At 42.2% G+C, this 27,887-nt stretch overlaps 1 protein-coding gene across 1 annotated transcript in view; it reads right to left on the bottom strand.

Moving 5' to 3' along the window:
• LOC121328449 (protein kinase C zeta type-like) overlaps nucleotides 1-27,887 on the bottom strand; it is a 78,952-nt gene that overhangs the window by 39,961 nt on the left and 11,104 nt on the right. The gene's annotated exons all lie outside the window — the stretch shown is intronic.

The raw sequence follows: 27,887 nt of genomic DNA, 5'->3' as shown, positions 1-27,887 counted from the left end.
AGCTGCACTGGTTGGTTCCACACAGTTGTTCATGCAGCTCATAAAATATTCCTTGTTGCTGCTTTGTAGCAGCATGAAAGTGATTTATAGAGGCCCCCATTACCTGTGAGTCTTCACGACTGTGTTTAGACACAGAGGACCATTTGAATGACGGTAAACACACCCACAGACACAACGCAAACTTTATGAAACGAATGCCAATAAATCAGAACGCTGGCAACATATAAAAAGAACTAAGCCACAGCACGGAATAATAAAACATCAAAAGGAATAACAAGGAGAAATAAATCAACGGGAAGCAATCCTTTAAAGCGATACAAACACTGAGATCATTTCAACTTCAATTTGACAGGGGCAGACAGTTAGAGGAAAAGGCAAAACTGTAGGAGGTCCTTTCCCTAGGCATCAGTCTGGGTCGCGTTGCTCAAGTCTGCAACAAGGATGAATCATAAGACATGGGGTGTACATGGCTTCAGGACATGCAAGGCTGTCTGGGAATGTGTATTTTTGTTTTTAAAGCTAAAGCGCTTGCTAGAGTCGAACAGCAAGCGAAATTACAGCGCAACACTGCACAGGCAGTTCTGGATTGACAGTGTGTGGCCCTGACTGACAGCTACACCTCTCTCACTACATCCAGAGCCAATTCACCTTCAATAGAAAAAAAAAAAAAAGAAAAGAAGCCTTACCAAGGCTTATATTAGTAAGAATTACCATCAATTTCTAAAATAATGGCAAGTGAAAAGCTGGGCAGAGAACCCCTAGAAATGACCTTTTCAATACAAACCGACAGCATCTTACAAACATTACTCTGTGTGAATAATAGGGACCTGTCGAAGGGAATACAATTGAGAGATTTACATTTTTAAATTCTTTTTTCCCCCCCAACCCCTGATCAACACTAGAGCAGCTCTCTCCTCCAGTGGCCCGCATGCATTAGAGTCCCATCCACCCCAGTGTGTGCTTCATCGGAGGGAATATTCAATTCCATTGCCACCCACCTGTCCGCAGCTTCAGTATAGCATGAGGTCCAGCAAAACAAAAAAAAAACGCAGAGGGACCCAAAATACGTGTGGCCCAACATGGATCTTTACAGTGCCGTACCTTCCTTCAAAAGAACTTCAACCCTGTTCATCTTCGGATTGGGATGTTGACGCGGTAAATGGGTACAGGACAGAATAGAAGTTATTTACTCCCAACGGGAAATACTGCAGGCTACTGAAAAAAATCAAAACGAAATCACCAGTTGCAGACTCAAGACTTGGATTTCGTTCTTGTTTAATGACAGGATGACGTTGTTTTGGATTGCTCAAGCTACCAGTGTCCGTGACTATATATACACAAGACCGTCAGAGTCAGAAACACGCCACGGATAACACATTGACTCACAGAACAGAATTCACAGAGGTGCCAGAATACTGACAGCAAGTATACATGAGTTATGGCAGACATCAGATCACTGACTGGAATTAACCTATTGGGAAGCAATGCTCTAATTGGAAACGCTCAAGGAGATGACCCATCTCTGGATGGATCTGACATAAAACACTGTTTAGCAGTCATCATTTTCAGAACCGCAAGTGCAGTCTATTCTGTGTAAATAACCTTAAAAAAGGGTAATTATCTTCAAGTGCCATCTCCAACCCCTTCGGGGATGCCTGTAGGATCCTAGCTGCCAGCTGCTTTTGAGTACTTCCTGATTCCAAGGAAATCACATGGGGGTAGCCGGTCAGCAGAGTTCAACGGTCATCATAAAAGGGTACAAAAGAAAATAAATCAACTAAATGACATTAAGAGTTACTTATCCTTAAAAAACACATATATTTGCACCAGTCATTGCATTCTAAGAACACGCAGAGATTCCATGGAAGCCTGGATACCCCCTGCGGAGTGTAGCCACGCACCCAGACCCACGCACAGGCATGAAGCCGTCCATCACGCCAAGTAGACAGCAGGAGTTCAGAGTTTCCAGGTAAATTATTATGCACTGTATAATACAGGAAAGAGATTATATACTTTGTGCCCAGCACAGGTACATCAATAGCACAAGCACTAGTACAGAGAGAAACCCAAGTAGACCATACTCAATAAAATAACAAACTGTGTTTCCCAGAGACTAACAGTACTGCTACCGAGTGGGGCGAATGTTTACTGGCCTGCAGTTATACTTAAGTATCTGTGGCGATCATCAGAGGAGACCCTGCGATTTCAGAGTGCCTGCTGAGTGACTAGCCCACCACCTGCTGCTCAGAAAGACCAAAGAGCTCATAGTACAAACTCTCTCTCTCTCTCTCTGTGTGTGCTGTGGCGTTGGTTTCGTATTGTGGAACTCGCAGTTTTTGTCATCTTGCATTCGCTTCAGAAAGAAATGTATTAACTATCATTCCACTTCATCTTAAGCGTCGATATATGAAGAGCTACGGAGTGTGTGGAAGAAGCGTTGGAAATTTGGGAGCTGGTTTGTTTTGTTTTGTACTTAAGAACTGGCAACTGGATCAAATTAAAAGGATTAACAGGCATGCTGCCAATAGATACACTGGTTATCAGATTTATCAAAAGAGCAGATTAGCTTGCAGGTGTAAAAGTAGAGCACGTACTGTACAAGTGATCAATACAGACGGCATGCCTAAGGAACCCAAAACTCAACACTATGTAATACACCCCACACTTCCCAGCAGGGCTGGGGTCAATTCTAATTCTAGTTTCTTTGAAGCCAATTGAATTGTCTAGCAGGCGACTTCAATTGAAGTAATTTATTGCCTCTGTGAGAAGATCATGCTAAGAGAATACCGCTAATGGCAATTGTCATCAATGATGTGTCAGAATTGACTGAAAGGGAAAGGGAATAGATTGCTCAATAGACAACCCTTGGAAGTATTGATCGTGATCCGTCACGTGAAATCCAATGCATAAACACAGAAACACTTTCTGGACCAAATTGTTTTTAAAAAAAAATTTAGAAGTAAAAAGAAAAAGTAAAAGGATAACCCTGATGCGGTTTTGCGCTGCAAGTTGAAACTGTTTACCTGCAACACAAGACTGCTCTTGGTCTCTGATCACCACAGAGTTCGAGTACAGCAGCAACTGGATTTATAAACTGCACAAATATTAAAACTTATATATAAAGTACACACGTACATGCAACATTCACATGCAACTCAAATACACATGCAACATTCCTGAAGCAGGCTAGCAAATCAATTCACAGGAAATCAACCGGATTACTTCAAGTAAACACTCATAACACATAGAATTGTCTTACCAGCTATCTTGTATACAGATATGGAAACTAGTAGGATGTGAAGGCAATAGGACTATGAAGAGCAGCACAGCTGGACTCCACTGTGAACCTTAACAAGTGAAAAGTGACGCACCCAACATGGGCCACTGGGTGAAGTGTGAAACACGCAAGCTGTGCCAATCTGCAAGACACCTTGGCATAACGAAGCAACATGTGAACTGGTCCAGCACCAATCGCAAGACATCCAAAATGATTGCATGCCACTGTTCTGGGGGGGGGGCAGTGTACAGCAAGTTCAATCTCAAAACCACATTTACTGCTGCCATGAATGTTTACTTTTATTGACACACTCTCAAAAAGATCAAATGCGCAGGGTGAATACATGCCTGTTTGATCCTTTGCAGAGTTCTCTCCAGGCCAGGATTGAGGCTTGTTATTGAACCAGATATTAGACAGGCCAGCGGCAGGAGTCACCTGTGCTCCATCTACAAAGCTTCAATCTCCAATGCTCAAAACGATGGAATCCACGAGCAAAAAATGTTCCCACATAAAGCAAATACATTTTACAGGGTCCTGTTTAAATGCACACAGCTCTTGAATTATTCAAGACCACTAAAGGCACTATTTATATCTAAAATTGATTTCAAAATATCCTGAAAGATATTTTAGATCTCTCCCAAGTGATAATTTGGATAGCTAATACTTGGCACACGGTAAGCCCGGGGTAGCACAATTTCAAAAAAAGCATAAAAACAGACTTTTTCTATATTTCTACTATTATTTATTTCTATTTTTAGTTGAGGAAACCAAATCCATGTTCATTCTAGACAGGGTTTATGAGAATTTCTTTTTTTAATATTCCGACGCAGTGGGTGAGATTGCCAGGGTGCAGATTTAATAATAGTAAAAGCGTGTGTTGAGTTCAGGAGCCTGGGAGGGGGGTTGGGAAATGAAGACAGATGAAGCAACATCACCACAAGAGTTCCTCTCATCGATCTGCAGTCTGATATTGCAGTTTGTGTTAAGAGGTGACTTCACATACACGGTGGGCATTAACCGCTATGAACATTGCTGGATGCTGTCCACTTACTCAGCCCTTCACATTATCAGCATAAAGATACACGCCTTGAACATGCTGGCAGACGACATACGGCATAGAGGAGACACAGACAGAGAAGCTCCCAATACCTCCAGATCATCAGGGTAGTGTCTGAGGCTCTCTCTCCAGGGGAGGTAATCTAATCAACTGTTTTTCTCTGCTCATCCTACTGCCACGTACTGAACGAGACTGCAACAAACCCCAATGCATACCTGTACAAGCTACCCGGCCACCCAAACAAGTCCCAACACAGCTGCGGATATGTACAGAAATCTAATCACGTCAGCAAACAGCTGTGAAGCTTTGAGTGTGCCCCAGTTCTATTACCCTGTGCCTCGACAACATGTGCACATATACCCCCTGAGCCTTTCTACACAGGGATTTACATTAACCATTTGAGAAAGAATAAAACCTGCCAGCTACTTTCTAAATAAGCTTTTAAATCAGGTTTTATCAGTTTGCAGTTGTCAAAGTGTTTCAGGGGAGATTATATATGTTTTATTAAAGATGATAAAGGTTTCCGATGGAATGAACTCTATGCTACTCACGCTGTCACAGTGCATGCTGGAAACAACAGCGAAAACGTCAAACACTTCTAAAGTGCTTCTGCATCTGCAGTGAAAATCCTGACCTGAATTAATCTGAAAAATCGCGCAAAAAGAAGCGAAGTCACTAGCCGAAGTCTACTTGACTTTGTTTTAACTTCGATTTTAATTATGAAGTGATGGGTGGTTAACTTGAAATATCAAAATAACTAATGTAGTCCTAAATGACCCCAGACGATATGCAAATCGAGGGACGGCTAGCTACAAGAACACTCATCTATGTGATCCGATGGCATTTGTTTCAGTACTTCCCTGTGGCAAGTAAGAGAAAAGCAATCCAGAATCCGCTTTATACGTTAAAAGGAACTGGACTTGGGTCACGGATTGTGACAGTCAGGATTTGCGGCTGTTAGTTCTGCAAATTCAATTCTCTGGAGGTGTGCCAACATGTCAAGAAAGGACACATGCAAATCTCGTGCTGTTACTAGAAGCTGCTTGTAAACAAGAAAAGACTCGCTAGGTCGCATGCAACCTAAAAGAGCATTTAAAAATGAATAAATAATAAAAAGTCTAGCAGGTATTTCAATCGAATGTTACTGGGAAAATTAAGTCCGTTTGGGCTAGGGTTAGAAACTTCCAGTACGTTTATACCTTACATCTATATCCACATCGAGGGACTCAAATGGCACTTGATGCCTGTTTTGTCCCAATCAGACTGCTTCCTTCCCAATTATCTTTGTATCCCTGAATGTATAAAGTACGGTTATCTTCACGCATGTGTGAATTAGTTTTAGAAACACGCCTCGGTGTATGGAACCCCTGAACGCTATCCACATTACAGGAATGACAATGCCTGTAACAAAACCCCTTTAAAAAGATGCTACAGTAATCCTTCTTTTACAAGTAAAGGGTTAAATAAAGATTCAGTTTTCAGTTCTCCTTTTTTTTGGAGGTAATGTATCATATGATGGCTGAAGGTGTCATTTTGTTTAACAAGATTAATGCACAAGTACAAACTGGGAGACAAATTTAGAACGTCCTACATACAGTGGAACAGAGAGGATAGGGCTTGTCACTTCTGTTAACATGTTTAGAGGCCACTTTTACATGAGAAAATAAATCTCTGTATGAGATTCATGCAAGTTAGTGTTTAATAGGAGCTAGGGTCAGAAAATACACTGAAGAGAATAATACATGCAGCAGATTGAAAAAAAAAAAGTTTGCAAATATTACACTAACTTCTACAACCAGCAAACAATTCCCTAAAGATATAAATAGACAACAATCAATGCATTGAGAAACGCTCTACTATTCAAAAACAAAAAAGCAACATTTCATTCAAAATCGGGTGGCAAAATGGCCTTGTCAACTTGGCTGGTCCAACCAGCAGGCTGGGCCAGAAGAGCTGAAAGGCTGAAATTGTCATCACATGATCTGCACAAGCAGCAAGGCAGTCTGCTCAGTGCCAGCCACCTACAGGTCTGCCTCGTAATGACAGCTTTTGGCCTCGTCAAGAAGGAAACCTTCAAAACATGCTTGGATGTTCTACAACGCGAGCCGTGTGCAAAGATAGCGTCCGACGGCTCTTTTGTGTTGAACAACTAAAAACATCTGCCGCTGAGGGTGACCTTTTAGTTTCAGCACTTCCTAGGATAGAAACAGGTATCCTGCAATCACGTTCAGAGCGGGGCCATTTTATTAGGAACAAAGCAGTAAAGAAAGCCTTTCAAAAAGGCTATTTTGTGCCGTTTGTGTATGTATATAGCTGTCAGCAGAGCTTAAACACACACACACTGGACCATGTAGTACATACAGACAGAAAAAACAAATGTTTAGTGCACAAGTAGCACCTACAACTGACCATTTTAGAATCAGCTTTGCTGCACATTATTTGACTGGAGCACAGAGGCACACTGTAAGGGGGGGGAAAGGAGAGGAAAGGGGGAGGGGAAAAGGGGGGGACGGGGGGAGAAAAGGGGAAAAAAAAGGGGGGATGGGAAGGGTGGTTTGCGGGGGGATGGGGGCCTGGGAGATAGTGGGGGTTGGCATGTGCTAGAGATGCAACCTGAGATAGAATTAAAAGGCTTAAAACATGGCAGGTTTCGCTGGAAGCTAGCAGTAAAATGTTTGCCGCTGTGAAGGCTGTGTCTGCGTTCGCTCTAATATAGCGCAGAGCGCCTGCGGGGGGAGAACGGCAGGTGCTGAATCTCTCTGCTAATGCAGCAGCTCCTTTACTAGCCAGGGCTCTGCAAAGGCTGCTGAAGCCGTGTTAAAAACAATAAATAAAACACACAGCCACAACAATTAGACTTTGATGAAGAAAGCAAATCGAGGCTGGAAGCTCCAAGCTATGATCAAGATGACATGCTACACCCTGAGTGAGTCAGCAGTGTTTAAGCAATCCATTGGCCACACAGTGAATTAAGTTAATTTTGCAAGTAATGACCCCTTTCCTTGAGCTCTTTGGCAGGTTGAGTCATCGTTCCCCCTCCCCCAAAGATGTCACCTTTGCAATCATTCCGAGTGCTTCAGGGTTCTGTTGCTTGAACAGAGTGCTTACCATTGCCTCTAAATCTGACTTTGCCTGTTAGTTTCCTGGCATCTAGGATTCTCCAAACAAGCTCAAACCAACCCTAAGACAGGTACAGTAAAGGCAGATTTAGATACTTCGGTATCTTCTTTACTCGCACACAGTCTTCACGAGGATTAAGAACTGCTGTGTTGAGACCCTGAAGAAGTGCTAGAGGTACACACAAGAGCGAGTCCATCAACGAATAGCTGCTGCAGATAAAGCAAGACATGCAATGCCTTCATGCCAGGGAACATTTCAGGCATTGGTTTGCACAACTTTATCCTTCACCAGCATTTCCCATCATGCAAAACCTCCTGCCGGGAAGACGGCTTAAACCTCAGTGGCTCTACAGGGCCGCAGCATTCACAATTCAGTTTTTAAAGGTTTTCGATGTCCCTGTATCTGTGGCTATCTGAACGGAACAGGGTTTAATCAAACATCAGGTAGCCAACTGAAAACAGACCCATGCAAATCCACTAAGGAAACTTGCACTGACTTTAATTCTTTTTTTGTTGTTGTTCTGCTCATAACTTCGTTTGTTCTTACAAGTGGATACATGACTCATTTAATCTAAACCTTTTGTAGACTCAGTAACCAACATTTTAGAAATCTCTTTGCGACCTAGTTCTTATTTCGCACCTTTTGAAAATCATGCTGAACATGTTTTCATCTGCAGTGTCAAACTGGCACTGGCATGTGAAAATGACACAAAGACACGACAGTACGGGTCTCCGAGGACTATAAGACTGGAAGGTGTCCCATTACCGATTCATCACTTCGCAGCTTCCTTCCAGCATTCTCACTGTGAGAGAAAGCCTGTCATTCAGACAGATGTGGCTTCTTCACTGCTTGACCCTGTTAGGCACACGGGACATGTGTGTCCCACATATAAAATCATGAAAATGTTCAGATTTTTGCGCCGAGGTGCACGAAAAATGCACTGCCAGGTCGGATCTAGTCAATTTCCTCCTCGCGATACTTGAGTCGCTCTCAAGTGTACTGTAAGACTAAACTGTTTGAACAACAAAAGCCCAATTCCTTGCGTACCTTAAAAGGTTAATAACTCCAAGAAAGTTGTGTGCTGGAATTCATTTGTAGTTAATTGCACAAGCTGATAACCGAGCTCCACTGCAAGTTCTACCTGACATTTCTTGCTTCTCATTTAGAAGTAACTGATAAGAAGAAACAAGAAACTTATTTTTTTCATCCTGCAATAATTTTTTTTTTAAAAAAACCCCAAGCCACTTCAAGATCTATCTGCTGTACACCTCCCTCATCAGACAAGAGCTTCACTATTTGACCAAGTCAGCAACACAGAAACTGTTCAAGCCTACAGGGCCTGGAAGCAATTTGTAGATGTATTAGTGCCTCAGGCTTCATTTACGTGCAAAGGCAAATTAAGAAGAGTGTCTTGAGCCCTAGCAGATAATTATAATATCATTCTGATGCAGCCGGCAAACTGAGCCTAGCAACAAAGCATATCGATTTACACCTGATAAGGAGGTGATGGCGCCGCTGCTCTTCCGGTGAATAAATCTGTCAGCTTCTTCAGCAAGCGTCAGGGAGTCTTTCAGGGTTAAGGGAATCTTTCTTTGAGTCCAAACGTTGGTCAATGAATTTAACTGTATAGGTAAACTATCTATTTACAGCAGTTTTGTTAAAATGCATCTGAGCTACCTTTGCACAGCAAGCTGCATGCTTTGTTTCCAGGCATCTTACATGAAGCGCTTCCCACCAGACCAGACCTTGGCTTTGCCTCTGCTTTTCAATTTCCCATTAACAGCAGCTATATAACATTTCTACACAAAGCACAACTCCCACTCCCAAACCTTGTCAGTATTCGTTGCCTAAGATCCCCCTCTCATGTAAAATAGCAGGGAGATGTATTCAGTGCCTGTGGCTTCACAACAAAAACGATAAAGTAGAAGTTCTCTTCAGGAGGTACAAGACTAATTTGTTTTCTTTCTAAAACACACTCAGTGACTAGTGCTTAAAATCAAAAACAGAAATGGCAGGATACATTTTTCACCCTTGTGTATGATGTACTGTGCCTGTTTAAAACTAGATATGCCACGTAAAGGACTTCAATAAGAAATGATTTTCTTCTTTATTGGGGTGACGTCAACAATCCTGCAATATAAGTCCCTATGGACTTCCAGAATTGTGTTGTAAAAAATGCCTGCACCAAGTTTCAACACAAGTTGAACGATCAGGTCTGGAATTGCGCATTCCTTCGTGGTACCTTTCAGTGCAAAATGACATTCCAGAAAAAAAAAAAAAATGTAAACAGTTGCATTTTATTTAAAAATGTACAGCAAGAGGCCAAAAGTCTGAACTTCTTAATTTTGTCATTAAACTAACGTGTCTAATTCTGGAAGCCCTCAGGGAGTACTGAAGACATGCAGGGCTGCTGAGCAGAAACGAGAAGGGACACCCAACGATGAATCTGAAGAGAAACTAAACCACACCACGTCACAGAACCCTGCTACAGTTCTAACGTTCCAGCGTTCAGACGAGCCAAACTAGCTGATGTGGAGACATCCAGGACATTTACCCCCCTCCCCAAAAAAAAAAAACAAACACCCCACCACACACCTTTTAGGGTGGTCATCACTTTATTAAAACGTGTGGATGAGACTTTCCCTAATCTTCACAGTGCGTTTTAAACAGCTGCTGAAAATCTGCACATTACAGCTATTTAACAACTCGGTGATTTTACATCTCCATCGATTTACATTTAGATTGATCAGAAACAAATAGCAAACCGACTAGACTGAGCACTTTACAGGCTGACCAATGAATGCTTGACACTGCCACTGTAATAATAAAGTCGGCAATGTAACTACGGCAGCCATTTCAGCCATTGGGTTAATGTTTTCCAATGTAAAAACACACACATTGCTCCATGGTAACAAGATAACACCCTCAATGTAATACAAACGCATTCAGCACGTGGGGTTTTCAATGAGACTATAATAGATCAGTTTGGCTACCTAGCATTTAATTACAGCTTTGTAATGTAATCTGTCCCAAATGGAAAATGGATTTCATACCGAGAGCCCCTATCTGTTGTAGGACAGTAAATCAGATCGATGAACTTTGAACACACTTATTCAGGAGGACAAATGGGACACAACCAGAGTTCTGTTTAAAAAGAGGCACACACACAAGAGAGAAAAACACATTATTATTCAGCCAGGATTGGAAAGCAATCATTACATTTGTTAAAGCGAAGCGTCTCATTACAACACAGTCCCAGTCTCCACTCTGCACAGAGTCATTCTCTTGCGGCCCTTGAAGAAGTCACATGATCACGGTGTGCCTCAGTCCCAGTTGCAAAACCGCACAGCAACAGACAGCACACAGGAAAAGAGGGTGCTGCACTCGAGAGCTTTGCAAAGAGAATCCTTTTCTATACATCATTTCAATGCGGTTGGGAAGGCCTGCTGTCTTAATCAAACACAACAGGACTGCATTGTGCAGCCCAACAATGATCCGACACTGAACCACACTTTCATTACGCTCCATCTGCAACACCCCCCCCCCCCCCCCCACCCCCCCCCCCCCCCCCCCCACCCCCCCCCCCCCCCCCCCCACCCCACCCCCCCCCCCCCCCCCCCCCCCCCCCCCCCCGAGGGGCCTCTTCCCCAAATGTCATCCATTTGTCTTTCTCTCTGTGGTCCCAGTCAACACCCTGAGGCAGCCCGACTCCATTAGCTGCACTGTTGAGCCACTCTGCCAATCTTCAACCATCCACGGAAAAAGAAACAGGCAAGTCATGGAATCAGCTCTTGTTAATGAAACAATCAGATGGGGAAAATGCATGCATTATTCAGGTCAACTGCTGCATAATGAGTTTCTAAATATAATATAATCTACATTAAACAATAGATAATGTTGACAAAACCCAACCCTTTTACACAGAACAGCATTTGCATGTACATCCTGAATATTTGTGTTGGGTGAGGGTACACACAATAGGTATGAAAGATCTATGCTATAGATTTACACTGCAAACATTACATTTAAATTCGTATACAATGCTTTTTAAAAAGTGTTTTTTTCCCCCCTCTTTCAGTGCAAATTAATAGGACCGCAGCTCAAATAAATAAGTGGCGGATGCTGAGAAATCAATTTAGAAAAAACTGCTTTTGTTTAGTTTTACTGTGTGGAATAATTTTGCTGCAGAACAGCAGTCTGCAGTTTCAATCATCTTCCTCTGTCAAAAGAATTATCAGTGGTTTCAGTCTGATTCACAATAAGCCTTTTAAATTTTACAAAGTCTTTGGTATTGATAAACCCCTCACCAGTGTGTTGGCACAACGCAATGCAGCTTTTATAGCCCTGGCACTGTACTACTCTGCCAGTCAAACACCACATGCTCTAGAAGCACATTGCCAGCTATCTCAGAGCAGTTTAACATTAAGCACGGGTCCTGACACATTCCAAGATCCTACCAAAGCTGCTGCATGAAGATGATCAGAGTTAAACACAAGCCATTCTCACCCAGGGATCTCTCTCCTCTCTGTTCTGCATTAGAACTGAACCCGAATTACTTGATGTGCAAACACCTTCAAAAGCCTCATTTGGTTTTCCGCTTGGATCACTCTGCTTACTTGACTCCTCACTAAACTACTCCTTAAAATGACAGCTGATCCACCCAATACAAATCTAAACCAAAACTAGGCGCTAAAAACATGGAAATCAAGAGCCCCTCTATTAAACAGAGCTCACAATAAGAGAAATGCAATTGTCACAGGGAAGATTTAATAGGCAAGATACTTTTAGCACAGCAGTTTCATTTTTGCATTAAAACCTGCACAGCAGCACAGTGCTTACAAAGAAGTCACCTTAAGCAGGGAAGCGAGAGTTATGATCAGAAGCTCTGTCAGGAACATGCGGATCAGCTGGCAAGTACCACCAGGGCGAGGGAGGCTTTTCAAAGCTGGTCGTTGTCAGTGTGTCAGTAAAACCTTGCAAGTCCTTTAATGTGAGGGAACAAGGGCATCAATGTCTAGCACTGGACAGAAGACCACATGGGCAATCTAAGTGACATGCATCCATCATGCTGCAGACTCTGGAGAAAAGAACTATTAAAAGATCATTCCTACAAAAATCTAAAGCAGTATTTGGGCTTCTGGGGATTCTAAAATTAAGAGTCTGCTGAGCATCAAAACATCTGTTTAAAATCGCATCTGCTAGCGAACTCTCAATGGAACAGCAAAACAGAGCATGTCATTGCGAAACAAAATCTTGCTTGATCTCAGGACCAAACGTTTTTAATTAATGCTGCAAGTTAAAAGAATACAAACCTAGAAAACTGCGTTACTTCTCACAAGCGATGGATGTAAGCTGCTCTGTATGTAGCAGTACCTCTAGAACAGAAGAACGTTGATATAACGGACAGCTTTAGTCAACAGAAAAAGGTTTCAACTTTTCATCAGCTGCAAACATATGGCTTGTGAAGAAGTGTGTGACTAAAGAAAGAGAGCATCTTGAATTAGCATTTCATGTAGCTTTTTTTTTTTAAATCAGTTTCCTTGAAATTCCTCTCTCTTCTTGAACACTACCTGTATAAACTATTAGTTACAGGCTGCATTATCTGGATGCTGTGAAGGTGAGAGCGAGAGAGCGCAGAAAAAGGAAATCTCTCTCCTTTTCCGGCACAGGTCTTCCTGTTTTCATGCAACTTAGCTTCCACGACACAAAAGCATCGCTACAGCCCCGGGGTTCGTTACAAAGTCAAAAAGACTTGCCAAAGTAAAGCTAGCTAGCGTTGCATCATTACACCTAATATCTCAAGGTCTGGACGACATTCAGCAAAATTTAAAACCTTTCAGGTATTTGATGTTTTCATTGCTTTACAAGTGTTGCATGTCTGTCTAAAATGCTATTAATAAACGCAGCTGCCTTGCTGAGATGTAAGGCTGTATAAATTTCAAGTCCTGGTTAAATACATACATCTGATATTTGATTTGAGTAACAAAAGGGTTCTCAAAACGTATCTGTCTGTTGATTATTATTGCCAGTCCGATATCCGAATCTGGTTGCTCTAGTATATTTCAGCATTGCCTTTTCATATGGGGTGTTAGCCTACCTTCAGTACACTGTTACCTTTTAAAAATCGAGCTCTGCAACGCTTAAATAAATGTGCATGAAATTAAGCTATTATAAGCTAGGACAAGAATAGAACACAGTGTAGATTTCACATGTGAAAAGGCCATTGATCTTTGATTGACGTATCTACACAGCGTTATTAAACCCCAATGTCAGGATTACTTCTTGATTTAAAAAAATAAATAAAACACGCGAGTTCAAAACTGGCCGCGTATTCTTACATTAGTAGAGAGCCAGAGAGATTCACCCCCACCCCTCTCCCATTACAGAGTGATCGATTTGGGTAGACGCTAATTTAAAACTCCTAGAGCCCTTCTCACCTCTCCCAATCCCCCAGATTAACAATCTGATTATAGCTAGTCCTAAAAAAAAAAAAAGCAAAACGCATACAAATAAAAAAAAAAACACAAGAGAAAATATTCTTGCATCTGCATTCTGTTAGCTAAGGAAACATATAGAAGGACAAATGGAAGACCACGGACTTCAGTGCAAATGAAACCCGTTCAGATATATCTTTATGCCTTAAACTAAACGCAATAGGACAGACAGAACGCAGTTTAACAGCCATTCATTCTTCAGATAACATGAGGACTTCAGGATCTCAAAGCTGCTTATTTACTCTTTTCTGTCTGACTGGCTAGCTACGGTTAATTTAATAACCCCCCTTTCTCCCTTATTTCTCCTCTCTCCCTCCCCCACACCTCTGCTTTAGGGACTCAGTGGGTAGTTGTTAATGTAGTAAGGAACACCTGCTCCCACAATCTCCTGCGCCACTGGCAAGAAACACACAGCGTTCCCTGTTCTCCATTCTGAATTCATTACGAGAGCTATAGAGCAAGGTCTGAAAACGGGCATCAGCAAACAGCAAGACGCTTCTGAAAAAAAAAAACGAGCCCCTGACAAAATCTTTATTAAAAACAAGCAGGAGGTGTAAGAGGCACACCGGTTTAACATATAAAAACTCTCAAACAGACTCCACAAACACTGAATACAAACGATGCATGCAGACTGGCCTGTGCACAGACATGCTGTGCGCTGAACACTCACTATACACTGGAACCCTCTCTAAAATTACTACCATAACTAGAGTGAAGTATTGCAAATTTTACCGCTCCTGAATTGTATGATAATGTGCAAAATGAATAGCTGCCTAGGCATTTGATCACATTTGAGCAGTTACAAAATGAATCCTGCGTATAACTGCAAAATACATCTGCAGCAGGTAAATGAGCGTTTTATGCTAATTGGATCGTTTGCTGGATCCTGGGAATTTCCCTTAAGTTCTGCACACTCCATACACAGGCAGCCTTCAGTGCAGTACAGCATCACCAGAACCTGACCTGCAGGCATTCCGATAGGCTGAAGTGCTTGACACGCCTCCAGAACAATCAACTGCATTCTGTATTGGACTTAGAAGCTTATTAATTCTGTTTTTGCTGCTTCTGGACTCAAGGAGTATTGCCCCTCCCACACCCAGCTTTCTAGACCTCATGTCTTTGGCAGACAGCGTCGTGACTTCAGCTGAGAAGCCAGCTCAAACCCAGCGTGCGACAGAGCCATCTCCAAGCGTCGCTCCTTGGAGCGAGAGCAGAGGTCTGTCAATGTGAAACGAGGTCAGAGGCTGATCTGCTGCCACAGTGGAGAGGTTGAGACAGCGTTCATAACTGGGTACTGATGACAGGACCCTAGTAAGGCTCAATGCTCCAAGCAACCCCACTCCATTAAACAATTACAGACACTGGTGCTATCAGCAACTATGAAACACTCAATAGTGCCAAATAAACCCCCCCAAAAGATACAAGATTAATGATGTCATGAAGTGCACTTGTAACAGTAATCCAATACCTGATCATTTTTCTTGGAACAAAAAAATCTGAACACAAGCTGTACTTTAACACATTCTAAATTAAGACTTCTTCCCAGAATAAAAATGTAAACCTTCGTTTTGGCTACAAACTGCTGCGATCTATTTTGAGGACAGTCAAGTTAGACACGTGCCAGTAATCAGACCAGTGGCATTTCACGCCGGCTATGAAGCTCAACATAGAAAATGGAGCTTTTTCATCACTGTGGGGAGGAAAACACCATTTTAAGGCTTTGGTTTCTTATTTTATATTGACGTGTCACAAAAGGATCTGAAGGGCTGTCAATTAGAGGTACTACACATTTCTGAATCTCTACTCTCCTACTGTAGATATAGGACTTGTGTGCTAATACTCCTCCTCCTCCTCCTCCTCCCCCCCCCCGGAGAAGGTACAACCACGACGGGTAAAACAAATCAATCCTTTTGCAAGCCAATTTCAGTGTGTGCAATATCTAAAACATTCTGATCGCAGCTTTAGGGGCCGCCAAGGAGAACCAGTTGGTGGCAGAGATTTGCAGATTTGGCAGCAAAGGGCAGGTACAGTCACTTCCACGCCCCACCTGCGTTTCCATTCTGCAAGGCCGACTTAAACAAAACCCTTTAAAATGATTAGGCATAATACAGAAAAACCTGTAGAGAGCCCACAAAGGTCAACTACAATAAACGGAGTCAGCCTTTTATGTTCCCTGTAGTACATCTACCAGCCCGACTGCATTCTTGAGCATCCCTCTCCGTATGGTTTAAACTGGGGTTGAGACCGTCTAGAACTGGTTATGCTAGGCAGGCTGACTGTGCCTGTACGGCCGCCAATTCCTGCTTGAGCAGGAGAAACTGCCATGGAGCTCCGACTGTGCCGCTGTGTCCTCAAAGATCCCATTGGAGGAGAGGGTGGTGCAGAACAAGGAAACTTTAACATGTAAGTAAATGGAGCCCCTCTCGTGTGTCCAGTGCGATTCTGAGCCTGATAAGGGAGCGTGCAGTGTAGATAATAGAGACATATACAATTTGCATTGTTATCCTTCTCTTATTGGTGTTTTCACAGTTTACTGAAAGCAATAAAATGCACCCGCTGCGGCACAGAAAATCTGAAGGAAAGCAATCTTCTCGCGCTGCCTGCTTCACTGGCAAAAGCGACGGCAGAATCAATGTATTACAGCAGCTGCTGCAGGACAGTTCCAGATTTGAAAAAAAATAATAATTAAAAACAAAGAAAAAGAAGCCGCCTGTACTCAAGCAGGTTAATCGTCTATCAGCAATCCAAATACTTTTCTAAATTGGGACTGGTAGGAACTGCCTGTTATCTGTCAACCTCCTCCTTGCAATGCATGAGTCTCAGCCTGCTGCTAGACTTCCAGTCCTCAGGGTTGCTACGCGGGTACACTGCAGACATCGTCACGAAAGCATGCTAAAAAACGAATGCATGACGTTTCTATCGGCGCTGGCTGCTTCCGCCTTTTTATTTCAGGAAACCTTAAGGAACCAAAACTGACCTCCTCATTAAGAATGGCTGGTTCGTGTTGCCAACTCAAAAACACAACCATATTTATCTTTGCAGAGCCATATTATGAGAGCATCGATTTTCTGAAGTCCGCTAATTTCTCTGCTGATTGTACGCAAAACGGCCAAAAGCTCATACAAGAGCAAGTCTATTTGATGCAAAAAAATAAATAAAAAATTGATACAGCTGTTATTTTGATGCTGCTAAATGAACCTGAAACAAATGGGAGTTTGCATCAATAAAAGGTTTTTGTTTTTCAATTTTTAGAACCTGCTCCTGATTTCTCTGGGTCACATGAAGATGTGGAAGGGGGGTGGGCTTGATTGGCTGAAAAAAGAACACGCTCTTGTTGTGTTCTCCGTTGGGCAAATTCCCTGTGCAAAGAACAGCCATCTCTAATTGCAGCTGGCAGAAGAATAAAAAGAAAACAATACAGAACACATTTGGTAATCCGGAAACTGGTAAAAGGATTATTTGCATCTAATTTCAAACCTGGCGTCAATAATGTAAAAGCACAACAGGGCAGTTAACAGCCAGCGTTCGCAGTAACAGGGTTTACAAAGCCTCTAAAATCAAAAAGGCATTTCAAGGTTATCTGAGCAGGTGTCTGAAAAGTAGCTCGTCTGAAATCCTCTCATTTCACGCGGTTGTACTCCTGCACCTACACGCCTTCTACCTCCATTGCAGTGCGAAGAATTCCACAGCGATACCTACAGTACATGTGCCACCTTCTTCATTCACACCTGTCCACGTGAACAACTCCTCTCTCCTGTTCAAGCTCAGTAAACGTAAAGGCAAAACACAGGAGAGCACGTCCTTTCCAGTTTAACATTAACACACAGGCAGCTGAGGCCCAGGATTAGGGTTTAGCTGAAGATAGTTTGGTAAGAAGATACTGTAAAATCGGACAGTTAGCTTCATTGTGCCAAGCAACTTTCGTGCAAACGCAGTGGTTTACGGTCACAAGTTGCACACTGTAGGAAACAGGATTCGCTAGCTCTTTGTTTTTCCATGTGTGGCTCACCCAGGGTGTCCTTGAAAGCCTGTCTGAATCGTTTTACTTCAATCAATTTCAAAAACCACCATTATGTAAGAGAGATGAGGTCTACAACCACGCTCTGACTGGACAGCCATGCACAGCCATCGAGGTCTGTGGTTAAAACGGTAAGGGAGCCAGTTAGCTTCGCTCGTACTTAGATCCATCTTAATCTGTCACAGGCACGGCACGCGTGCAAAAAAAAAAAAAAAATGAGACTGATTACAGAACTGGCAGCAACTGCACAAACAAGTTACTTTTTCATTTAATGCAAACCTTAAAATACATCACTGTTTAGATGCTGTATGCAAAATAACCACTGTAAAATTATCAAGAAAGCAAAGGACGGCACATAAAATTGCTATGGAAGAAGTCATCTAATGTACTCATCGTTGTAAGACATGGTAAGCCCTGCAGGTCAGACAGTGTTAGTTTTAATGTACTGCTGGAGGCTCGTAAACATAAGCTGATAACATCACTGACTTAACGGTAAGCCCATGCCTAAAATGTTTGTTTATCCCCTTAAAAAATACGATACACTGCCTATATAAGCATGTTCTCTGACCACACAATCCGTCACAAATCCTAGAATATCGGTTTGCTTTAAATCTGGACAGATGACTGCCATGAGCCACACTGTGTATGCTCGCAGCGAGCGACACTCTGAAGGTTACATGCAAGCTTGGTGTGACTGTAGAGTAGAATGTATGCATCAATTAGGGGCAAGGTATTCTCCTGCCTGCTGGATATTTAACCAAATGACATTAGGGTAAACTGGGATCAGGAAATCTAATACAACAGCTGTGCACTTTTCATAACAAAACCAAAAGGAGTCCTTTCTGTTTACTTGTAAGCCTTCAAAATTAAAATAATAATAATAATAATAATAATAATAATAATAATAATAATAATAATAATAATAATAATAATCTCATACAGATAAGCCTTAATTAACAAAACAGCTTTATTAACTGCACCCTCCTCAAAAAAAAATGTAATTATTATTTTTTAATTATTTTGTTACAGACTAATAAACCAAAATTATAGTCTGGAAATTGATCTATTAATTATTTCTTAGAATATGCATGCAGATGCTATTTCAACATTTTTACCATAATAAAGTGATTAATTCTACATCATTTAATAAACAAACATCCACCATTGGCTACAATGTCAAAATGAAATAGTTAAAACGACCCTTTTGTTATTGCCGCTGTATGTAAAATTATCCCATAATAATGGATGCAGCGACTCATGTAAAAACAAACAAACATCCACACCTGTCATAATTCACTCGTAATACTAAAACACTGCTTATATTTCCAACCTGGGCAAGACCACAAAGCATAAGAAATACCCATACCGTCATTCTTTTTAGGATGCATTTTTCCCCCCTTGACGAAGAAGCCACGCAACACACCAGTGCAACAAAAATTGTCGATTCAAAGCCTAGCCTTTTTTTTTTTTTTTTTTTTTTTTTCTAAAGAACAGGCAACTGAGGCAATATATTTTGCTACTTTGTAAAATGTCTCCTTACAGAGACCTCACTGTACTCACAAAAGGTTTAGCCCTCGGAAGATAACAAAAGCATGCCGAGCAGTGGATTCAGAGCAGCTTGCACACAGACAGCAAAAACCAGACTGTATCCTTGTACCAAAAAACTGCATTCTACTGTTTTCAATGGCCACACACACAGTATACATACAAGCAAGCACTGATGCACACATTATATTTCACCTAGATCCTGCTAATGACACATGCACAGAATCTACAGCGGTAGGGAGATATATTGCTTACCAGTTTTGGTCCCCCCCCTTTTTTTTTTTTTTTTTGCTCTTTCAGCACATTATTCTGGCTGCCTCGCGCTGCACCCCGCTGGCATGCCCAATCCCACCTTCCTTGCTTCCTTTTCTTATTTCACTGCTGCTGCTTTTCGAATACTGATAGGCAGCAAGGACAAAGGCAGAAACCGGCTTGAACATTAAGAGCAAATATTTAATGGTAGAGCGGATCCCCTCTCTTGTTCTGTCACATCCCTGCCTCATGCGTCCAGGCACGGCTAGTGCGTTCTCCCTCGAGAGCCAGTGGTGAACAGCTGAGGCACCATCAAAAACATGGCACGGATGAGGCAAAGGGATCGAAAAAAATCACAGCTAGACAGATTCAGCTAGAAAGCAGCACAGCAGAGAGGGAGCGTGGGAGAGAGGCAGGGAGGGTGGACAACCACTATCCCAGTCACCCAGGGATGCCATGGCAGCAAGATTTTAGAAACCATCTCTCGTTCGCTGTAACGAATGCGAAAGAAAGTCGACTGTTAAAAGCGATCTGCTGATATTCTGCAGGACGTACCACACTGGCAGAAAAGCTACTTGAGATGTGCGATCGTGTTTGATTCTAGCTGAAATATATGTACTGGATTTTTAATTCCCTCATTTGAATTTGCTCTTACTGTATTGTATAACTGCTCTCATCTGTAATGTTATACTTTGTAATGAGATACTTTGTAATAACTAAGTCACCCTGGACAAGGGCATCTGCAAAGAAATAAATAATAATAATAGGTTTCAGCTCCGTTTCTGTACAGTGCACTGTTAGATTAGTAGATTTGTATTAGGGTGGAAGGTTAATATTTCTGTTCATTCTGGTGGCTGTGATGGATAATTATAAATGCTAATGTAACCCGATCAATTATTTTTGTGTACAATGACTCACACTAGAAAACCAAACACACAGCTCTGCGGTGAATGATAAATGTTATTTTTGCAGGCGGGCACACTTGGTGACTGTATTTCTGATACTGTGCTGTAGAGCTAACAACACTAGGCTATGCAGATGGTGAGATACAGACCCTATCCATGCCGAATGCTTCGTTTGTAAATGTACACAAACACTGTAGATGGACACGGTTCTAAATGCCTGCAGAACATTCATCAGCCGCAGGCCTGGTTTTGAATGCAAGGTTGGGTTTCTCAATCTGCCATAGCCTCCACAACACAACCCCCCCCACCCTCTCCAAATTCATCCCAAATGTCAATGTCCCTTTGAGAGAGGCGCAGAATGGTCAGCAGGGGGTGTCCAGGTCAGGACTGCAGTCTTCTTGCAAATCTCCATGTTGCTTCTGATTGATGACAATGGTTAGAAAGCCATGGCTGGCTCTAGGTTTGAGATTTCTACATTGTATCGGTTTTGTACAATGCTGACATTGCACGAGCTGTAATTCATCTGCATTGTACGAAGAACAGCGTCAAACCACGTCCAGATTGGTTCGAAACGTTTACAGGTTTAGACTCTTTTCGGCAAATTGTTAAGTACAAGAGGAAACTTACAGGAAATCCACAATTCTGAATGGCACAGCTCGAGGTTCATTTGCAGAGATTCCTAATAAACCACAACCTGAAAAATAGCACAGGTAGAGTGCATCAGTTCATAATCTGCTTTGAAAATGCCATCAACAATCATAGAGTTGCTTGTCCAAACCCTTTCCCCATAAACTACATGTCATTTTTAAAGGTTGTTTAAAAGGGTGCTGTGGGGTAATAAAACGAAACGAATCAATCGAAACACTTCGACAAACCCCTCGAGATCATAACTCCAGCCTGCACCCAGGAGATGCACCAGCAGGGCATTCAAATTGATAGAAACTAACAGATACAGCAACAACAACTACTAGCGGACATTAAAACGACATTCATTTTGGAGTCAATCGAAACTTGAAATAGCTCCAAAAAGGACACCTACACAAAACGATTGTGATGGGTATGAATCCATCGTGAACAGCAGAAAAGGGAGGGTTGTTAAAAAGGGTGTCAGTCTAAGACGCGGTTACAGCCTTAGAGAGCAGCCGGGCCATGCTGGGCTGCAGGCCAGAGGAATATCCATATTTTGATAAAACAAGTCCCAGAGCCCAGAACTTGTAACAACCTCCATTTTCCTTCCCCTAAGCTGATAAACTGGTCCTTTTTGAAAGCTGCGACCAACAAAGACCCCAACACCTGTTCAATACAAATCCAAGAAAGGATGTCAAATCTAGTATTACAAACAGCTGTTTTGTTACTAGTCTGCATCTGTATACCAAAAAGATTAGAATGAAAATGCAAACACTGACCACTGAAAATCAGTGTACATAGACAAATATGCATTCAGGACAGTCTGCAAAGCCAAGTCGATCTTGGAAAAAACAAACCACCAATTAACATTTTACAAACGGTGCAGTCTGTCTGCCACAGCACTGCAGCATTCCAGCCATGATAAACAGGGCATCTGCTCTCCACACAGTGTGGCACATTCAAAACCTACCTACTGTATGACAGGCCGAGCTCTGCAATTTAAAATTTCTGATGTAACACAGCGGCACCCCTTCGGCACACAACACTGACATCATTCACCTACAGTGTAGCAATCACGGGAGAAGAGGAGGAGAGGAGTGGAGGCAGAAAGACAACACTGCATAGCGCAGGTTCAATGAAATGAATCCTCCGAGCTCGCTCCCGCTACCCCCACCCCCCGCAAACTACCTTCCAAGTTGAAAACACAACACACTTCATTAGCACCTCACACAGAATACAATCAGCAGCTGCAGCAATGGCTTACTGTACCAGGTTTCCATGCAGGTCCCATAGCCGGCAGAGCGCAAACAGAAAATGCATTATACCTAGAGGAGAAAGCACTGCCTGAGAGAGAGTCGCTTACAAAGCACATCCTGCCAGCCAGGCCTTTTAAACGATCAGAGCACGATTTACCAGACTGACATTTAACTCTGAGCACAAGCAAGGCAAAATAAACAGAGCTTGTACTTGTTCCAACATATAAAACCAATTGGAGAATAAAAAACTAAAAAAGAAAAGTTAGAATGAGGGTACCTTCACATTTGACTACTTAGACAAGCATGTGCTGTGTGCATGGACCCTAATGTGTGCGTGGACCCTAACTTGGTTTATAGAGCAAATTATTTGCAAAGGAATTATACCAAAAACATTCTAGTTTATTTGCAGCAATAGGAAAAGTGAGAATTAGCTCGAACAGAATGACATGCAGACACACCTTTCACCAAACCCAACAACAAGCGTCACAAAACTAATACAGGTTTTCTAAGGAACTGCTGTATGAGGAAATGTTCTGCATAGTTACTTGACCAATGCAACATTTAATGTGCAGTATATAAGGCCTAGAGGGGTTAGCTGTAAGCCAGATGCCCTGATAATGGGTACAACTAAGATGTATTTCTTTGAAAGGGGTAGGGTGGAAGACTGACGAGACAGGGCACCTGTACCCAACAGATGAGATTGTGTTCCCCCCGCCAATTAGCATTTAAGTGTCTTTTCCTTGCAGCCCATTACAACAAAAAAGATCTTTGCACAATGCTTTGTACAGCAGTCCGGGATTTTAAATGCAGTCGACACTAGGTGTGAAATGATGAGGGAGGGAAATACCTGCATTCTTTTTGCATTGTTTGAATCAGTGCAAAGGGTGTCTTTATAATGAACGCCTTCTGCTTCATCAACACTCTAATGATGCATTATAATTTACAATAATCTGCATTTCAAAGAAGCAGATGCTTGTTTCAAGAGAGGAAGCAGCTGCTGTAAACCAGGCAGAATCAACGTTTAACTGGGATCGCGTGCTTTATAAAAGAGGGCTGGGAAGGGTGGCCACCAAGCCACCACTGCTTAACTGTGTGCCATCGTTCCTCTAAAAAAAAGCCTCGACAGAGCTTTAAAAGAAATGTACTGTGCAAAGCCAATCTGATTACATCATGCAGGCCAGGTGCTGGTAGCTTGTGTCCTTTAAATAAAACCCTAATTCTGGAATATTCCTAATTTCCTGACAGATCAGATGCAGGCAACAATTAAGAACACTGCAATATGAATGGAAATCCTCTCATAATAATCTTCTATCCCGGACACTGAACTGGGACACACACTTACCTAGCTGGCATTGGGGTGGCGTCAAACTGGGGCTAACAAGAACACCGCTGAGACTGCAACAGTTGGCCACCTGATGGCACTGTGTGCTATGATGAAATCCCATTCAAAAGAAACTACAGCTACAAATCCCACCCAAATGACATGACAAAAATGTGGCTATAATAATAATATGATTTATTTTTTTTAATCTTATTCAGACAGCAGACTGGAGAGCACAAGTTATTTCTTCCCTACATACAATAAAATACAATAGAAATTCTGCTATAATAAAGGTAGCCTGTAGCGATGAACGCTAATGGGAAGAGTGCTGCTCTAATGGTAAAAGATCTCGTTCTTTATGAACACCGATTCAGCGTTCATCCTTTAACCGAGTAGCAAGGTAGCTTAACTGCAAAAGCACAGCACAGCATGGAGACTTCACGTTTTAGGTATGTGGTTTGCAAAGATAATGAAACAGGTCTAAACCAATTAAAAGGTATCAGAAGTACTTCTCAATTAGGTTCGGGTCATCTTAAGCTCCACTGTACATTACAGCAAATGAATAATATATTAATATGCATGCAATTTCTTTTTTTGAAGAAGAAAATGCTCAAATAAGCCTTTTAAAATGGATAGGATTCACAAGATTATGCCCCAGTGTAAAAGATGTCCTGTCTGTAATCTCTAGTAACCGAGGGTATTACTGCAGCAATCACACTGGATAGGCAGACAGCTTGTCCTATTTCCTGTCATTCCTTTCTCTAGCCGAGTTCTTAGACTTGCTTTTTAAGAAGGTGTGACCAATTCCATTCGTCCCCTTCCGACACAGACTCAACAGCTCCATTACTCACTCATAAGGTTGCTTAGCAACACATCCATGGGTGGCAAAATGCTTTTTTTCTGTAGTTAATCTCACGTCTATAAACGGAAACCTGCAAAGGAAAAAAATGACCACTGTACCGTTTACTTTATTTCTGCGAAATATTCCGGCTTGCACTTTGACCGCTCATCTCTGACATTTCATTTTAACAGAGTTACGAGCGAGATTAATGCGACCAACGCACAATCAAGAATGCCTGCCTGGATGTCACGGCGTCACTGTCACAAAAGAGATGCCGTTCATACATTCAGTCAAAATGCATTTGTACTGGTTTAAATGTTCAGATGACAACCCTTGCATTGCTTGTTCTGATGCTTCAAAGGCTATCCAGCTAAAATGCCTGCACTAATATTAAATACTTGATACCACCTATCACGTCGTACATTATATTCCCCGAATATAGAAATCACACACCTCGGCTATAGGGGGTTTTGACATTCGGTCGAATTTAAGTCCCATACATGCAGTTGTGTTGCCCTAAGCATATACACAGGAATTGCAGTAAGCGACAGGAATACAACTAAACTGTGCTGCAGCACAAGTAACTGAAAATCACACTACCACCAAATTGCTGTCAGGAGTTAGCAGACCGTTGTATGTATTTCTGTAGGACACAAATCCTGCTACATAAAAACACGCCGTGCTAATCGAAAGGTACAAATTGCCTGATCATTGCTTCAGAATTGGATGATTCATATTCGCACTGAGGTGTCGCAAACCTAGAAGAACACAACAGCAAGCACGCAGTGAATGGATACTTTTTGCTGTACAAAGACAGACGTCAATAAGGCAATTTTCGACCCGAGCTCTTTGAATAAAACAGAGAGCTTGTCCAATTAACTTCAATAGTACTTCAAGATGTTCACCTGCCAAATTAAAAAAAAAAAAAAAAAAAAAAAAAAAAAGAGAAAGAGAGGGGGGGGGGGGGGGGGGGGGGGGGGGGGGGAGCACCGCAGGGGTGAAACCAGAATCTCTAGGTTAAATGAGGTTCCTTTCGACTGCAAAACCAGTACAGCAGTGTGAAAGAGAACAGATTAACACGAAAAAAAGAGAATCAAAGACGACGGACACCTCTGATCTGAAAGTGCTTTGTGGCACCGTGGTGCAGCCCTGTCACAATCCTCATTAAACTGACACACCCAATGTATCCGATCAGGTTCGGATCGGAGCGTTTAAGAAAGCTTGCAGACGCTGCTGTGATTCGGATTGTAAACACTGCCATTAGCAATGAGCCAGCCCTGCGCAGAGGAATCAGGATACTTGCTGTTGAAACTACTGCAGCTGCATCGCGCTTGCATGATGCTACTCAGCCTTCCTGACCTACACGGTAACTGAAGCATCCCGTCACTGGCAATAAAGAAATCCAGGGCGAGTTTAAACAAGTATATTCTTACAAATGAGGATTCCATCAAGAGGCGGCCCTAGAGTCAACACACAGGCAGACAGCAACGCTCCATAAACAGAGAGGCGGCCTGCCGACACTGGAAAAACAACTCCACTCCTCTTAAAAAAATACTTTGACTTATAGAACGTAGGGTTTACTGTTGTGCGACATACCTCAGGATGGCCAGATTGACAGGCAGAGGGGTACCTTGGCTAGTTTAATCAAAACTAGGTAGGCCGCTCTCTTATTAAACGTAAAGCACTATGGCATACTTGGAGGAGCCGACACTACAGTATACCCTCATCATTACTCATCAAAACTGCCCGCATTTATCAAGTTATGAAGCGCCTGTCAATTACTTCAAAATGCCTAACAGCCCTGCAATCTGAACAGGGTACGTGCTGTCGAATTTTACACCTACTGAACTGCAGACAATGAACCTGAACCAGCATGGCAAGGCTAATAAACCATTCCCAATGTGTTTGTAAAACAAATACTGCCACCTGCTAGTGAAAGAATACTGATGCAGGTTCAAAACGTACCACAAAATGAATAGGATTTAACCTTTCAATAAAGACAATGGAGTAAACAACACACTGCATTACAAATACACTATAGAGACGTATGCGACTTCTGTACACACCTGCAAGCTTACTTTAAAACCTTTACCAATGGCCAATCCCGCAGCAGGCGTCATAAACTGATACAATCCAGCACAACAGGAAACTCACTGAAGAGCGGTTTTTAAACTCTAGCACATTCCATCTGGAGAGGCTGCAGGGTGCAAAGCAGGTTGAGAATGGGACTCTAGTCCCTCGACGGCCCTGTAAATGAATCTGTTGTTCGGTGTTCTGCTGCCTGATGAAGACACTACAATAAAGCAGCCTTTTTATATATGCTGACAGACTCGCCTCAAAAGCTTTTTCATTTCCTTATTTGCAATTGCAACTAAAAAGGCGTAGCAGTGCGATCCTGGAGAAGCGGCTCTCCAAAGTGACGGTTGACAGCTAATCAATATGCTAACCCTCCACCTACTGAAGATACAAACTGGACCCAAAGCAGACAGACCGATGCCTAATCTATGCCTCTTTAATCAGTTGTATGGGGGTCCTTCCACCAAAGAGATTATGCAGACAAGTAAAACAGCTGAAACAGTTGCTATCAAAAATGTATCTGTTAATATGCATCAGAATTATTATTAATCACAAGAAGCTAAACCTCAGATCTTCCTTAGAGGAGACTGAAAGCGGTGCAGTTATGATTAATCTGTCAGACACACATCAGATAATACAGGACAAGCTCTGTGTCAAACCTGTCACATTGTAAGTATAATTAAATGAAAAGTGAATCGGTATTGTTTTCAAAAAATCGGTATTGTGCAGTTTCAATAGCACAGCTTTGATTTCTTTGCACACGAAATACGATTTCTCAGACAGAGCTGCTTCCACAGCAGGTGTTAAAATACAGTAACAGCTCTGCAGGAGCTTCGACTCATTCCAAGACTTCACATTCAGGTCATTATTGACTTTAAAAAGGCACAGTTGGGGAACATTTCTTCTCCTTTACACCAACACAGAACGACACACACAAATGTGCAATCACCAAGCCCCTCTCAGCCCAAGGTGCGACTCCTATACGCGGAAGTACTGCTGCAAAACTTGAATGAAATCTTCCCCTGAAAACCTGTTCTGTGCCTTAGAGCAAAGCACTCTCCCCTCTGAAACACCCTATAATTTAAAACGGCACTTTCG

The sequence above is a fragment of the Polyodon spathula genome, chromosome 16 (genome assembly GCF_017654505.1).
Source record: "Polyodon spathula isolate WHYD16114869_AA chromosome 16, ASM1765450v1, whole genome shotgun sequence".
NCBI classification, from domain to species: Eukaryota; Metazoa; Chordata; class Actinopteri; order Acipenseriformes; family Polyodontidae; genus Polyodon; species Polyodon spathula.
Note: the sequence above shows the minus strand (reverse complement) of the source record. Positions and strands in the feature narration are given on the sequence as shown.